At 43.2% G+C, this 14,344-nt stretch overlaps 1 protein-coding gene across 1 annotated transcript in view; it reads right to left on the bottom strand.

Moving 5' to 3' along the window:
- cacna1ba (calcium channel, voltage-dependent, N type, alpha 1B subunit, a) overlaps positions 1–14,344 on the bottom strand; it is an 820,126-nt gene that overhangs the window by 336,534 nt on the left and 469,248 nt on the right. The gene's annotated exons all lie outside the window — the stretch shown is intronic.

Genomic DNA, 14,344 nt, shown 5'->3' with positions numbered 1-14,344 from the left:
CACAGACTGAAATTTCATCTGTCAAGATGCTGACAGATGAAATATCAGTGTTTCATCTACGCAGACTCAGTTAGAAATCACGTCAGCACTGAAAGCTGAAGGCCGTCACTTTTGACAGCTCGTGGCCATTCTGCTTTCAGTGCCGGCTGAATGATGGACTCCTGAAACCTAGAGGAAGGAAGGTTGTGGAGGTAAGTACTGGTAATTTAAACTTCTTTACACAGACACACCAAACACACTTACCTTTGCACTCATGCACCCATCACTCACCTGAACACCGACATTGTGACCCCTCCAAGTCCTTCAACCCGACGGCCCGTCTGCTCTAACCTGGCGTGGTTTGGAGCCGTCGGGAATCCCTCACGACACCCCTCAAAATAGGGATTAGGCTAAAAACTGCCTGTTAACTACCTGTTAACAGGCAGTTAATTGACACTAATCCCTTCCCGCCTCGGGTCGGCGGGTCCCAGTGCGGGGTGGGTACCTGCCTCCTTTGAAACTTACATGGAGGCGGGTTTTGGGCGGGATGGTGTCGGGACCCCCGAATTCACGATTTTTGCCCCCCACACGCCTAAAAGCCCGCCTCACGGTGTATTGATTTGCATGTGGGTTCAATGACGACACATTCATGAAAGAGAATGACTTTTTATCTAAAGTATGTTCAACTCAGTTAACAGCATTACAGGAGACACCATCTTAGAGATCCATCTAAAACGAAACTAAAACTAAACTGCTTGTCTCTCACATGCCCTCTGCTGGTCAGGCATAAGTAATCAATCAGGCAAATATGCTGGTAAGGCATCATAATCAAACAGGCAAATACCATCACTCTGCTGATATCATTACATCTGCCTTTCTTAAAACAAAAGTATTTTACTTTTATCTAACATCATGTTTTCTTTGTATTACTCTGCATTTTAACTGTAACACTTAATGAACTTACATTATCATTATCATTATCAAGGTTTTTTAACCTTGCTTTGTGTGTTCACATGAAATATGTAAATACACTAGAACTTGAAGAAAGAATAAGATAACATTACTTCCTTCTATAACAAGAGTCCTTAAATTTGCTCAATGAGTCTCTCAGGAGGCTTCACGTGTCTTGAGGATTTTCTGATTGATTGTCCTTGAATCTGAGTTGTTGTCTCCGATGATGGTTTCTCAGCTGTGTGATCAGGTTGTTCAAAAGTATCAGTCTTTTGACCTGCTGTGTGATCAGGTTGTTCAACAGTATCAGTCTTTTGACTTGCTGTGGCTGGTCCCATGAGAAGATCTCGACGATTTCTTCGCAGAACAGCACCCTCATCTGTCTGAATGGTGTATGATCTTGGTTGAACTTCACTCAGTACAGTTCCCTTCTGAGTCCATGTGTTTGTTTTGTCTTTGAACCTTACTTGGTCACCAGTGTGGAGTTCAGGTAGGTTTTGTGTTCCTCTGTCATAGTAGTGCTTTTGCTTTTCTTTCTGTTGTTCTTTGAACTTCCTCACTTTCTCCCCCTCTTTTGTTTTCAGGAGGTTCTCCGGGATGGGTAGGTTTGACCTTAGCCGACGTCCCATAAGGAGTTGGGCTGGTGACATACCACACTCGAGCGGCGTTGTGCGGTATACAAGCATGCTCTGGTAGAAGTCAGTTCCACTGTCTTTTGCCTTGTACATCAGTCTTTTCACTGTCTGGACCGATTTTTCCTCTAGTCCATTGGACTGTGGATAGTGAGGACTTGACGTTGTGTGTACAAAGTCCCACTCTTTGGCAAAGTGTCGGAAACTTGCATTGTAAAACTGGGGTCCGTTGTCTGTGAAGACCTCGCTTGCCACGCCATGTCTGGAGAATATGGCTTTCATACATGTTATCACAGCATCTGCAGTGGTGGTGTACAGTCTACAAACCTCTGGATACAGGGAGTAATAGTCTGTGACTACAAGATAGTCCTTTCCTTGACATACGAATAGGTCAGCGCCTACCTTCTGGTAAGGTCTGTCTGGCACTGGGTGTGGCTTCAGTGGTTCTACCGGATTGCTTGCTCGATATTTCAGGCATATTGTGCAGTTTGACACCTCATTTGTCACATTTTGGTTGATTCGTGGCCAGTACATAACCTCTCGTGCTCTTTTCTTACACTTTTCGATTCCCAGATGTCCTCCATGGGTCCTTTTTAGCATCTCTTTTCTCAGACTCTTTGGGATAACTATTTTACTTCCGTTGTAGATGATGTCTTCGACCACTGATAGTTCCGCCCTGCAGTTCCAGTGCTCTGCCATGTCAGGTGAGCAGTCTTGCTTCATGTTGGGCCATCCATCCAAGATGCTTTTCCTCAGTCGTCTCATTGTTTCATCTTTGTTTGTCTCAGTCTTTATGAGCTCCATTATTGCATCTGCTATGGGCAGTGCACTTGTGATCATGTCCACGTAGGCGTTCACTTTTTCATCCATTTTGGTGTTTGCGGGCTCACTTGGGTCAACAGCTCTGGACAACGTGTCTGCTGTATACATCAGCTTACCCGGTGTGTACGCAACATTCAGTGTATAGCGTTGCAGCCTGATCATCATTCTTTGTATTCTAAGTGGACAGCTATTTAGTGGCTTTTGGAACAATGCAATCAAGGGCTTATGGTCAGTCTCTACACTGATTGCTTGTCCTGCCACAAACTGGTGAAATCTTTCACAGGCGTATGTGAAGCTGAGCAGCTCCTTTTCTATTTGAGCATATCGCGTCTCCGCGTCTGTCATTGAGCGCGATGCATATGCAATAGGTTGCCAGTCGTCATATTTTTGCAGAAGAACGGCACTGAGCCCACTCTGTGATGCATCTGATGATATCTTGATGGGTCTCGCTGGGTCATAAAACCTCAGAACTGGTTCCTCTGTGAGCAGTTTCTTTAGATCGCTCCATGACTTCTCATGCTCATGGTTCCATTCCCATTCTATGTTCTTCTCAGTTAGTCTTCTCAGTGGCGCCATCTTTTCTGAGAGGTTGGATATGAATTTCCCCATATAGTTGATCATTCCATTAAACCTCTGCACGTCCTTTTTGCATTGTGGCTTTGGCATATTCTCAGTGGCGGACACCTTTCTGGGATCTGGCCTGATGCCCTCACCGCTAAGGATATCTCCCACGAATGTCAGTTCTGTCACCCCGAGCTGGCATTTCTCTCTATTCAGCTTCAGGTTTGTTTTCCTTGTTGCTTCCAGCACTTTTTTCAGTCTCTTGTCATGCTCAGTTCTCGTGGTTCCCCATACTATGATGTCATCCATTGATGTATCAACTCCCTCCAGATGCTCATAGATCATATGGATAGTTTTGTGATACACTTCAGGAGCTGAGGCAATGCCAAATAGTAACCTTAGGAATCTGTATCTGCCAAATGGACTGTTGAACATGCACAGTCTTGAACTTGCCTCGTCCAGTTTCATCTGCCAAAATCCTGATGATGCATCTAACTTGCTGAAATACTTTGCATTTGCAAACTGTGCCATGATTTCCTCACGTGTAGGAAGCTTGACGTGCTCTCTCTTTATTGCTCGGTTTAGATCTCTTGGATCCAGGCAAATTCTGAGCTTTCCATTCTTTTTGTCCACAATGGCGAGGGAACTCACCCACTCAGTTGACTCATCTGTCTTCTGAATCACGTTCAGGCTTTCCATCCTGTCCAACTCTGCCTTCAGTTGCTTTTGAAGAGCAAACGGAACTTTTCTGCATGGATGTATGACAGTTGGCATACTTTTATCTACTCTGATCGTGTGTTCTCCTGGAAGGCAGCCTCGACCCTTAAATAGGTTGTTGTACTCTTTCATGAGTTCATCATAGACTGTCTCTCCTTCGCTTTCCACAACGAGGACTCTCTTTACCAGGTTCAGTCTCTCACAGGCTTTTAAACCTAGTATGGCCTGCACATCCTTTGGCACCATGATTAATGCTAGCGTGTGCTCTCTGTCCTTGTGTGTCACTTTGACAATGCATCTTCCTTTCACTGGTATATCAGTACCTGAGTATCCTGTCACTTTCATTCCATGTATCTTTGGTCTGAGTCTAATTTTCTTAAAATCAGTCTCTGATATCACATTAACTTGTGCTCCAGTATCCAATTTAAATGGAATGTGTATGTCATTCACTTTTAGTGTCAACATCCAGTCTCTTTTTTCTTTTTTGTTTTCAGACACGACATCTACATAGAACTCCTCTATCGCGCTTTCATCTACTGCATGGACCTTGCTTTGTTGCGCTTGGTTCTTACAGCAACGGGCATAATGGTTGTTTTTGTTGCAACTATTGCATGTTTTACCATATGCTGGACACTTTTTTGGTGGATGCTGTGTACCGCATCGACTACATGACTTTCGATTGTCCCTTTCATTCTTGTTTGCTGGCCATGCCTCTTTTTTCACATTGGCGCTCTTTTTGTTAAACGGTTTGTGTCCGTTCTTTCTCATTGCATCCACGTTGCAGCTACTGTCACTGAACAGCTCCTTTGCCTGCGATTGCACAGTCTCTGTAGCCCTACACAGTGCTATGGCTTTTCCCAGGTCTAGATTTTGCTCTCTTAGCAGTCTTTCCCTTAGACCATTATCTGGAATACCACACACCAGTCTGTCTTTTATCAGCGAGTCTGTCAGTCCCCCAAATTCACATGTTTTGCTTCGGTTTCTCAGTTCAGTCACATACTGATCAATAGTCTCTCCCGTTTTCTGTACACATGTGAAAAATCTATGCCTCTCAAACGTCACGTTACGTTTAGGTATGCAGTAGGCCTCAAACTGTTCCATTATTTTATCTAGCTTCATTTTGTCTCCATCAGCAGCGAATGTGAAGCTATTATACACCTCCAGCGCTTCATCACCCACGACATGTAAGAACACTGACGCTTTCATTTTATCACTTTTCTCGTCAGCTCCGATTGCCGCTAAATACAACTCCAAACGTTGTTTGAACCTCCTCCAATTTTCAGCCACATTACCTGTCAACTGAAGCTTCGCCGGTGGGTGTAATCCTACCATTTTTTCACTTCGTTAGCTATTCTCCAATGGTAAGTAACGATGTTCTCTTTTGGCTTGCTAATATGTGGAGAGCTGATTTAACTTCAGATTTTTCCTCTTCATCTCTTTCAATCACTTCTGACACCATGTATTGATTTGTATGTGGGTTCAATGACGACACATTCATGAAAGAGAATGACTTTTTATCTAAAGTATGTTCAACTCAGTTAACAGCATTACAGGAGACACCATCTTAGAGATCCATCTAAAACGAAACTAAAACTAAACTGCTTGTCTCTCACATGCCCTCTGCTGGTCAGGCATAAGTAATCAATCAGGCAAATATGCTGGTAAGGCATCATAATCAAACAGGCAAATACCATCACTATTTGCTGATATCATTACACACGGCACACTGAAAATCCAGCCCAGTGTCTCTTCAAAACTTAAATGAAAAGCATGTACATGTATAAAATCTTTGATTTCAGCCTTCAATTTCAACCTTCAATCATTCGATTTATCCTCAATTCAGCTAAACAGTGGACACTTCAATTACTGCATGAGCACATCAATATAATCATGTGCATTTTATCCTGGAGCTCCTGTGCATACATGTCTGGTTTCTTTATCTGAGCGTCTCTGGTGCGAACGTTTATTGGTGTATATATAAATATTGGAATTAGTAACAACCATTGTAAACAGGAAGAAAACTTCTTTTAAAAATGGATTTAACAAGAGAGAACTGGCCTCCTGATCGGGACAGGCACCTTGGCCATATTTCCTCGACAAGTGGCTAAAACATGATATATTGTTACTTAAATACAGCTCCCAGTGCCCCAACTATTCCATCACTGAAGGGAGAAGGTTGTGGGAGCTGAAGCAAATTAATGCTGCAATGTGCTTCAGTCCATAATCTAGGAAATGCAGCAAAGATGGCAGCATTGACTGGAGGGCAGCCACACTACAAGATGCTCCTAAATAAAACATTCATTTGAAATTGAAATGTAGTATACATTGGAACTGTTTCTTTTAGGCGAATCTTCAAGGATAAGGCCTAGTCTTAACTAGAGCATTCCTTTAAAAATCCTTCAGGCTTATTTGAAGTAAGTTTAATTTTTTAAGGGTTTTTTAAACTCTTGGGCAGTTTAAACAGGAAGTAGAATCCAGGTATAAAAGGGGAGGGGCTAGTGCGGTGCACGGAGTGCTTTGTGCATTGAGTGCTGTTGGAGTTTTGCTAAGTGGGAGAGTTCGGACAAGTGGGAGGTGAGGGTGTGTTTTTTGCTCTGTTTTATTCCCCCACTCCCAGGCTTAGACAGCACTGCGGAGGCGGAGCAGCGAGACGAGTCAACCAAACAGGCTCCACAGACAGTATTCAAGGAGGAGGTTGGTGATCAGCTGGTTGGTTGGTTTTCTTCCTTCTCTTCTCTTTCATACCTTTAAGTTGGTAAGTTCTACTGAATAGTGGTGTGATATTATCATATATATCCGGGCAGGGTCTTCATAACTAATAATAAGAAATTTAATTAATTATATAGAATGGAGCAGGTGATGTGTTACTGTTGCGAGATGTGGGAGCCGGTGAACCCCATTGAGGCTAACGGTGATTACATCTGCGACAAGTGTTTGCTGCTAGAGGAACTCAAGTTCCATGTTATGGAGCTTGAGACTGAGCTTCGGACACTGCGACACATCAGGGAGGGGGAGAAGTTCCTGGACTCTATGTTTCAGGAGATGGTCACACCTATGAAGTTAATTACTGCAGATGTAGTCCGTGGTCAGGGACAGGACGGTGTGACTACGAGTGAGGAAGGTACAGGGATCCAGGATGTAGTGTTGAAGGAGACGCAGCCCTTGTTCTTGTCCAGCAGGATCGAGGTTCTTACTCCCTGTGAGGGCGGGAGCGGGGACTGCAGGGAGGATGAGCAACCTGGCCACAGCACCGTGGTACAGGGGGCCATTCAAGTGGAGGGAGTAAAAAGAAATGTTGTAGTGGTAGGGGATAGTATCATTAGGGGGATAGATAGGGTTCTCTGCAGTCAAGAGCGGGAGTCCCGAAGGCTGTGTTGCCTGCCTGGTGCCAGGGTTAAGGACATCTCTTCTGGGCTGGAAAGAAACTTGCAGTGGGAGGGGGAGGATCCAGTTGTCGTGGTCCATGTTGGTACAAACGACGTAGATAGGACAAGGAAGACGGTTCTGTTAAAGGAGTATGAGCAGCTAGGGGTCAAATTAAAAAACAGAACCTCAAGGGTAATAATCTCTGGGTTATTACCTGAGCCACGAGCGAATTTGGCTAGGATAAATAAAATTAAAGAGTTAAATGCGTGGCTCAAAGACTGGTGTGGGAGAAATGGGTTTTGCTTCTTGGGACACTGGCACCAGTACTGGGACAGGAGGGAGCTGTTCTGTTGGGACGGACTCCACTTGGCCAGTGCTGGGACTAGAGTCCTGGCGAATCATATAACTAGGGCTGTAGAGAGGGCTTTAAACTAATTAGTGGGGGGGAGGTTTCTAGAGAGCAAATAATAGAAATGACAACAGAGAAGGTCATAGACTTAGGTAGCAGTGGGGGAATTAAAAAACAGAATGTGTCAGGAAGGGACAGAAGGTATGGAGTAAAAAGTAAAGTACTAAAAAGGGAAAAAACAGGAACTAAGTGTTACAAAACATATTTGAAAGTTCTTTATCTGAATGCACGTAGCATTCGTAACAAAATGAATGAGTTAACGGCACAAATAATGACATATGGGTATGATCTTGTGGCCATTACAGAAACATGGCTGCAGGGTGACCATGACTGGGAATTAAACATACCAGGTTATTTAACAATCAGGAAGGACAGGCAGGAAGGGAGAGGAGGTGGGGTGGCTATGTTAATAAAGGAAGGAATCACTATAATACAGAGAAATGATATTGGGTCAAAGGAGCAGGATAGTGAAACAGTTTGGGTGGAGGTAAGGAATAATAAGGGGAAAAAAACACTAGTGGGTGTAGTCTATAGGCCTCCGAACAGTTGCAACTCTGTTGGACGGAGTATTAATCAGGAAATAGTTGAGGCTTGTAATAAGGGAACAGCTATAATTATGGGGGATTTTAATTATCATATTAACTGGACAAATCAAATTGGGCAGAGCAGCCTTGAGGAAGAGTTCATTGAGTGTATTAGGGATGGGTTTCTTGAGCAGTATGTAACTGAACCGACCAGGGGGCAAGCAACCTTAGATTTGGTCCTGTGTAATGAGACAGGATTAATTAAAAATGTCCTAGTAAAGGATCCCCTTGGAATGAGTGACCATAACATGGTTGAGTTCCATATTCAATTAGAGGGTGAGAAGGTTGGATCTCAAACAAGCGTGCTGAGCTTGAATAAAGGAGACTATGAAGGTATGAGAGCGGAATTAATTAGAGTGGACTGGGAAAATAAATTAAAGGGTAAGACGGTACATGACCAGTGGTGTACATTTAAGGAGTTATTTTACAACTTCCAAAAAAAATATATTCCACTGAGGAAAAAAGGGTGTAAAAGAAAAGATAGCCATCCGTGGCTAAGTAAAGTAATTAAGGATAGTATCCGACTAAAAACAAGGGCATATAAGGTAGCCAAATCTAGTGGGAGGATGGAAGATTGGGAAGTCTTTAAAAGACAGCAAAAAATAACAAAAAGATTGATTAAGAAAGGGAAGGTAGATTATGAAAGTAAATTAGCAAAAAATATAAAAACAGACAGTAAAAGTTTCTATAGTTATATAAAAAGAAAAAGGGTGGCTAAAGTAAATGTTGGTCCCTTAGAGGATGAGACCGGGAAATTAATGGTGGGAAACATGGAGATGGCAAAAACACTGAACAATTATTTTGTATCAGTCTTTACAGTAGAGGACACTAAGAATATCCCAACACTGGACAAACAGGGGGCTCTAGGGGGGGAGGAACTAAATACGATTAAAATCACTAAGGAAGTGGTACTTGGTAAAATAATGGGACTCAAGGCGGATAAATCCCCTGGACCTGATGGCTTGCATCCCAGGGTCTTGAGGGAAGTAGCGGTAGGGATTGTGGATGCATTGGTAATAATTTTCCAAAACTCACTGGACTCAGCAAAGGTCCCGGCAGATTGGAAAACTGCTAATGTAACACCCTTATTTAAAAAGGGTAGTAGGCAGAAGGCTGGAAACTATAGACCTGTTAGCCTAACATCTGTGGTTGGTAAAATGTTAGAGTCCATTATTAAGGAGACAGTAACGGGACATTTGGATAAACATAATTTAATAGGGCAAACTCAGCATGGTTTCATGAAGGGGAAGTCATGTTTAACAAATTTGCTTGAGTTTTTTGAGGAAGTAACATACAGGGTGGATAAAGGGGAACCAGTGGACGTAGTGTATTTAGACTTCCAAAAGGCATTTGACAAGGTGCCACACAAAAGATTATTGCTCAAGATAAAAAATCACGGGATTGGGGGTAATATTCTGGCGTGGGTGGAGGATTGGCTCTCTAACAGAAAGCAGAGAGTTGGGATAAATGGTTCGTTCTCAGATTGGCAACCAGTAACTAGTGGTGTTCCGCAGGGGTCAGTGCTGGGTCCCCAACTCTTTACAATCTATATTAACGATTTGGAGGAGGGGACCGAGTGTAACATATCAAAGTTTGCAGATGATACAAAGATGGGAGGGAAAGTAGTGAGTGAGGAGGACATAAAAAACCTGCAAAGGGACATAGACAGGCTAAGTAAGTGGGCAGAGATTTGGCAGATGGAATACAATACTGGAAAGTGTGAGGTTATGCACTTTGGCAGGAAAAATCATAGAGCAAGTTATTATCTTAATGGCAAGAAACTGGAAAGTACTGTAGTACAAAGGGATCTGGGGGTCCTGGTGCACGAAACTCAAAAAGTTAGTATGCAGGTGCAGCAAGTGATTAAGAAGGCCAATGGAATGTTGGCTTTTATTGCTAGGGGGTTGGAATATAAAAACAGGGAGGTATTGCTGCAGTTGTACAAGGTATTGGTGAGGCCGCACCTGGAATACTGCATACAGTTTTGGTGTCCATACTTAAGAAAAGACATACTTGCTCTCGAGTCAGTACAAAGAAGGTTCACTCGGTTAATCCCGGGGATGAGGGGGTGGTCATATGAGGAGAGGTTGAGTAGATTGGGACTCTACTCATTGGAGTTCAGAAGAATGAGAGGCGATCTTATTGAAACATATAAGATTGTGAAGGGGCTTGATCGGGTGGATGCGGTGAGGATGTTCCCAATGATGGGTGAAACTAGAACTAGGGGGCATAATCTTAAAATAAGGGGCTGCTCATTCAAAACTGAGATGAGGAGAAACTTCTTCACTCAGAGGGTGGTAGGTTTGTGGAATTTGCTGCCCCAGAAAGCTGTGGAAGCTACATCATTAAATAAATTTAAAACAGAAATAGATAGTTTCCTAGAAGTAAAGGGAATAAAGGGTTACGGGGAGCGGGCAGGAAATTGGACATGAGTCTGGGTTCGGAATGGTCATGGCCCTGTGGGTAGTGGAGCGGGCCCAGGGGCCGTGTAGCCTTGTTCTGCTCCTACTGTGTTCTAATTCTGTTAGATTTCAGGAGATGGTTTTATTCCTGTTCCTGGCTGGGGTGGAGATCGCCTTTACAGAAGGTAAGTACTGTAGAAAATATAGGGACAGAGTGATCTCCTGGAAGAATTTCGATCGCCTAGATGGGTCGGAGAGGAATTTCCCAGATTTTTTTCTCCCAAATTGGCCATTGGGTCTTTATCTGGTTTTTCGCCTCTCCCGGGAGATCACATGGGTTCGGGTGGATGCAGAGTGATAGAAGATTTGAGGTTAGGATCAGATCAGCCATGATCTTATTGAATGGTGGAGCAGGCTCGAGGGGCCGATTGGCCTACTCTTGCTCCTATTTCTTATGTTCTTATGTTCTTCATATTTTGTGGGGGCTCAATTCAGCATTTGATTCAATTCCTATTCTATAAATTCAGTAACATTTGTGTGAAGAATTCATGTTAATAGTTTTTAAAATGGCACTTTAACTAGTCTATCGTAATCTTCAGCAATGCAGCAGAGGCTTGCTTTAACACCAAGCAATTAAATTATTTGATGTGTCACATTTAAAAGTGTCAAGGAGGCATGTTTTTTCTCCATTCTTGTGTGTCAGGCAGGACAATTCAGCCAGGAGCTTTTCCAGCACACTGTGACCATCACCAAGTGGGTGAATATTGAGGTATAAAAAGGGCCATATTATGATGCAACAGAAAAGGCATCAGAGTTCTGAGAGTTATATAAATCCAACAAATGGATCAGACAGCAAAATGCGCAGGAAATTCACTATTCATCCATTATTCAGTTAGGCCTCTTCAGATGCCCGAAGTGTATTTATTTATCATACATTGAAGTGGAAAAGGAACTAGAATATGTATCCAAACAGCATATAAAGTTGCATAATCTATGGATTATGGATTTAGGTATTGACTGAAAATGAGACCTAGAATTGAGCCCGGGTTCTTTCAGTGCAATGTTAACACATTATTATTCTTATGTTGAGACTAGACATGACTCATAAATCTTTCATTCTTCATGTTTCAGACCACATTAATCTAACACAATGGTGCAACCCTCAATAAATCTTTCATGATTAGGTGCAAGGTTTTCAGAAATCCATTCTCAGTGCCATAAACCAGTCCACCTTTCTCCGTTCATATTAGCTCACCATTTTTGACTTTTTTTCCTAGCTCAATTATGGGACTAACAAAAAGTATGGAAACCAACATGACTAAACTCTTTGGCCTCGAGCCTCATTATCATCGAACCAGCAGGTTGCGGACAGGAACAGGCAGCTTGCTGGCGAAGCGGAATGGAAGATCGGGCTGTCCTCAGGTGAGTGAATAATGGGACCGATCAGGACAGGAAGGGAAGGCGATCAGGTCAGGAGCTAGTGGTGGCCCGGTGACAATTGGGGGGTGGCGGGGGGAGGGAGTCACAGCAGAAATCAGGAGAGGGAGTGATGACCGGCAGCCTGCGTTATAGAGTCATAACGGCAGAGAAGGAGGCCATTCAGCCCATCAAGTCCGTGCCGGCTCTCTGTAGAGCAATCCAGTCAGTCCCATTCCCCCGCTCTATCCCCGTAGCCCTGCAAGTTTATTTCCCTCAAGTGCCTATCCAGTCTCCCCTTGAAAACATTGAGTGTCTCCGTTTCCACCACTTCCGTCGGCAACGAATTCCAGGTCATCGCCACTCGCTGCGTAAAAAGGTTTATCCTCACATCCCCCGTATCTCTTACCCAAAACCTTAAATCTATGTCCCCTAGTCCTTGAACCATCAACTAGTGGGAACAGCCTTTCCTCGTCTAGCCTATCCAAACCCGTCATAATCTTGTACACCTCTATCAAATCAACCCTCAACCTCCTTTGCGCTAATAAAAACAAATCCAACTTCTCCAACCTGCCCTTGTAGCCAAGATCCCCCATCCCCGGAACCATTCTGGTGAATCTCCTCTGCACCCTGTCAAGGGCCTTCACATCCTTCCTAAAGTGTGGTGACCAGAACTGGACTCAATACTCCAGTTGTGGCCCAACCAGCGCTTTATAAAGGTTCAGCATAACTTCTCTACTTTTGTACTCAATACCTCTATTTATGAAGCCGAAGATCCCAGAAGCTTTGTTCACCACTCTCTCAATATGTCTTGCCACCTTCAGGGACCTATGCACATTAACTCCCAAGTCCCTCTGTCCCTGCGCACACTTTAAAACTGTGCCATTAAGTGTATATTGCCTCTCCTTGTTCCTTCTGCCAAAATGCATCACCTCACACTTCTCTGTATTAAATTTCATCTGCCACTTGTCTGCCCATTCTGCTAGCCTTTCTATGTCCTGCTGCAGTCGATTGGTATCATCCTCACTGTTTGCCACACCCCAAAGTTTGGTGTCATCGGCAAATTTAGAAATTCTACTCTGCATTCCAATATCCAGGTCATTTATATATATCAAAAAAAAGCAGTGGCCCCAGCACTGACCCTTGGGGAACACCACTGTCTACCATCCTCCAGTCTGAAAAACAGCCATTTACCAAAACTCGCTGTTTTCTGTCCTTAAGCCAATTCCTTATCCAAGCTGTCACTATTCCATGAGCCTCAATTTTGTTAACCAGCCTTCTATGTGGTACTTTGTCAAACGCCTTCTGAAAATCCATATAGGCAACATCCATTGCATTTCCTTCATCAATCCTCTCTGTTACTTAATCAAAAAATTCAATTAGATTAGTCAAACACGATCTGCCTTTTACAAATCCATGTCGGCTCTCCTTAATTAGCTTAAACCTCGCCAAGTGCCCATTAATTTTTTCCTTGATTACTGTTTCTAAAACTTTACCCACCACTGATGTTCTTTTAATGTGTGGCTGGGAGAGCACTCCTACTCCTCCCAGCTCCACATTGAGGTACGTATAATTTTTAAATCTTACCTTGTTGGTTATGTAGTCCCTTTAAAGATTGCCTGTTAGACTGCATGTAGACCTGGTTTTCCTGAGTACAAATCAATCTTGCAGTGGCATTAGGCCACTGATTTGCATATGTTCCAGGCGTGGACCCTGCTGCCGATTTTTTGGCCTTTACCAATGTGGCAGGTGGTGCACCTCTGGCTCGCAATGAGCGTGCGCTTCCTGCCCGCCTCATTGGAGGCTTATGAAGCTGTTTAATGACTGAAACACAGGCACAGCGCGGCCAAATTACTAGGCCTGAATTTTAAATATACTATTAAGTCAAAACTACTTCACGGGAACAGTAACATTTTAAAGTTGTAAGTAAATCTAATATATTCTAATATAAGCAATAGTATGGCATACTCCAGAATTATTGATTTTTATTTTAAAAAATTCCCACAGATAAATGGTAGAAAAAGCCAACTACAACATGTACTTACATAAGCTTAATTAAAAAAAGTGAAAGACTTCAAATTGCCCCGTCTTAGTTTTAAGCTTTGCCGTAACTAAGCACTATTGTGTTACTACAGGGAGTCCTGCTAACAATCTAGAATCGGTTGCAGAGCTTGAAATATGATGTTAATGAGAAATCAATTCTCAACACTGGTAAAGGCGATTCGTTGGCCTTTAGCTCTTGATTGATGCTGCAGATTATTCAGAACGTGGAACTCTCCAGGGTGAGAAACGTCTGAAGTCAAAGATGGTTAATCAGTACCAACAACATCATTTGCAAAACTATGCAACCATGCATATCATGTCATTAACCCACTTACTCAGCACTCTGCACTGTATGAAAGCAGCTCCCATGTCTACCTTTCCCATTGGTCTGCAGAACCAACTCTCAGTTAAAACATGAATCTGATTGCGTTGCTCACTGTGCATTGCACACATTGTTTGAGA

Source organism: Somniosus microcephalus, chromosome 23, assembly GCF_052327205.1.
Source record: "Somniosus microcephalus isolate GS21.2 chromosome 23, FLI_Smic_1.0, whole genome shotgun sequence".
In the NCBI taxonomy this organism is placed as follows: Eukaryota; Metazoa; Chordata; class Chondrichthyes; order Squaliformes; family Somniosidae; genus Somniosus; species Somniosus microcephalus.
Note: the sequence above shows the minus strand (reverse complement) of the source record. Positions and strands in the feature narration are given on the sequence as shown.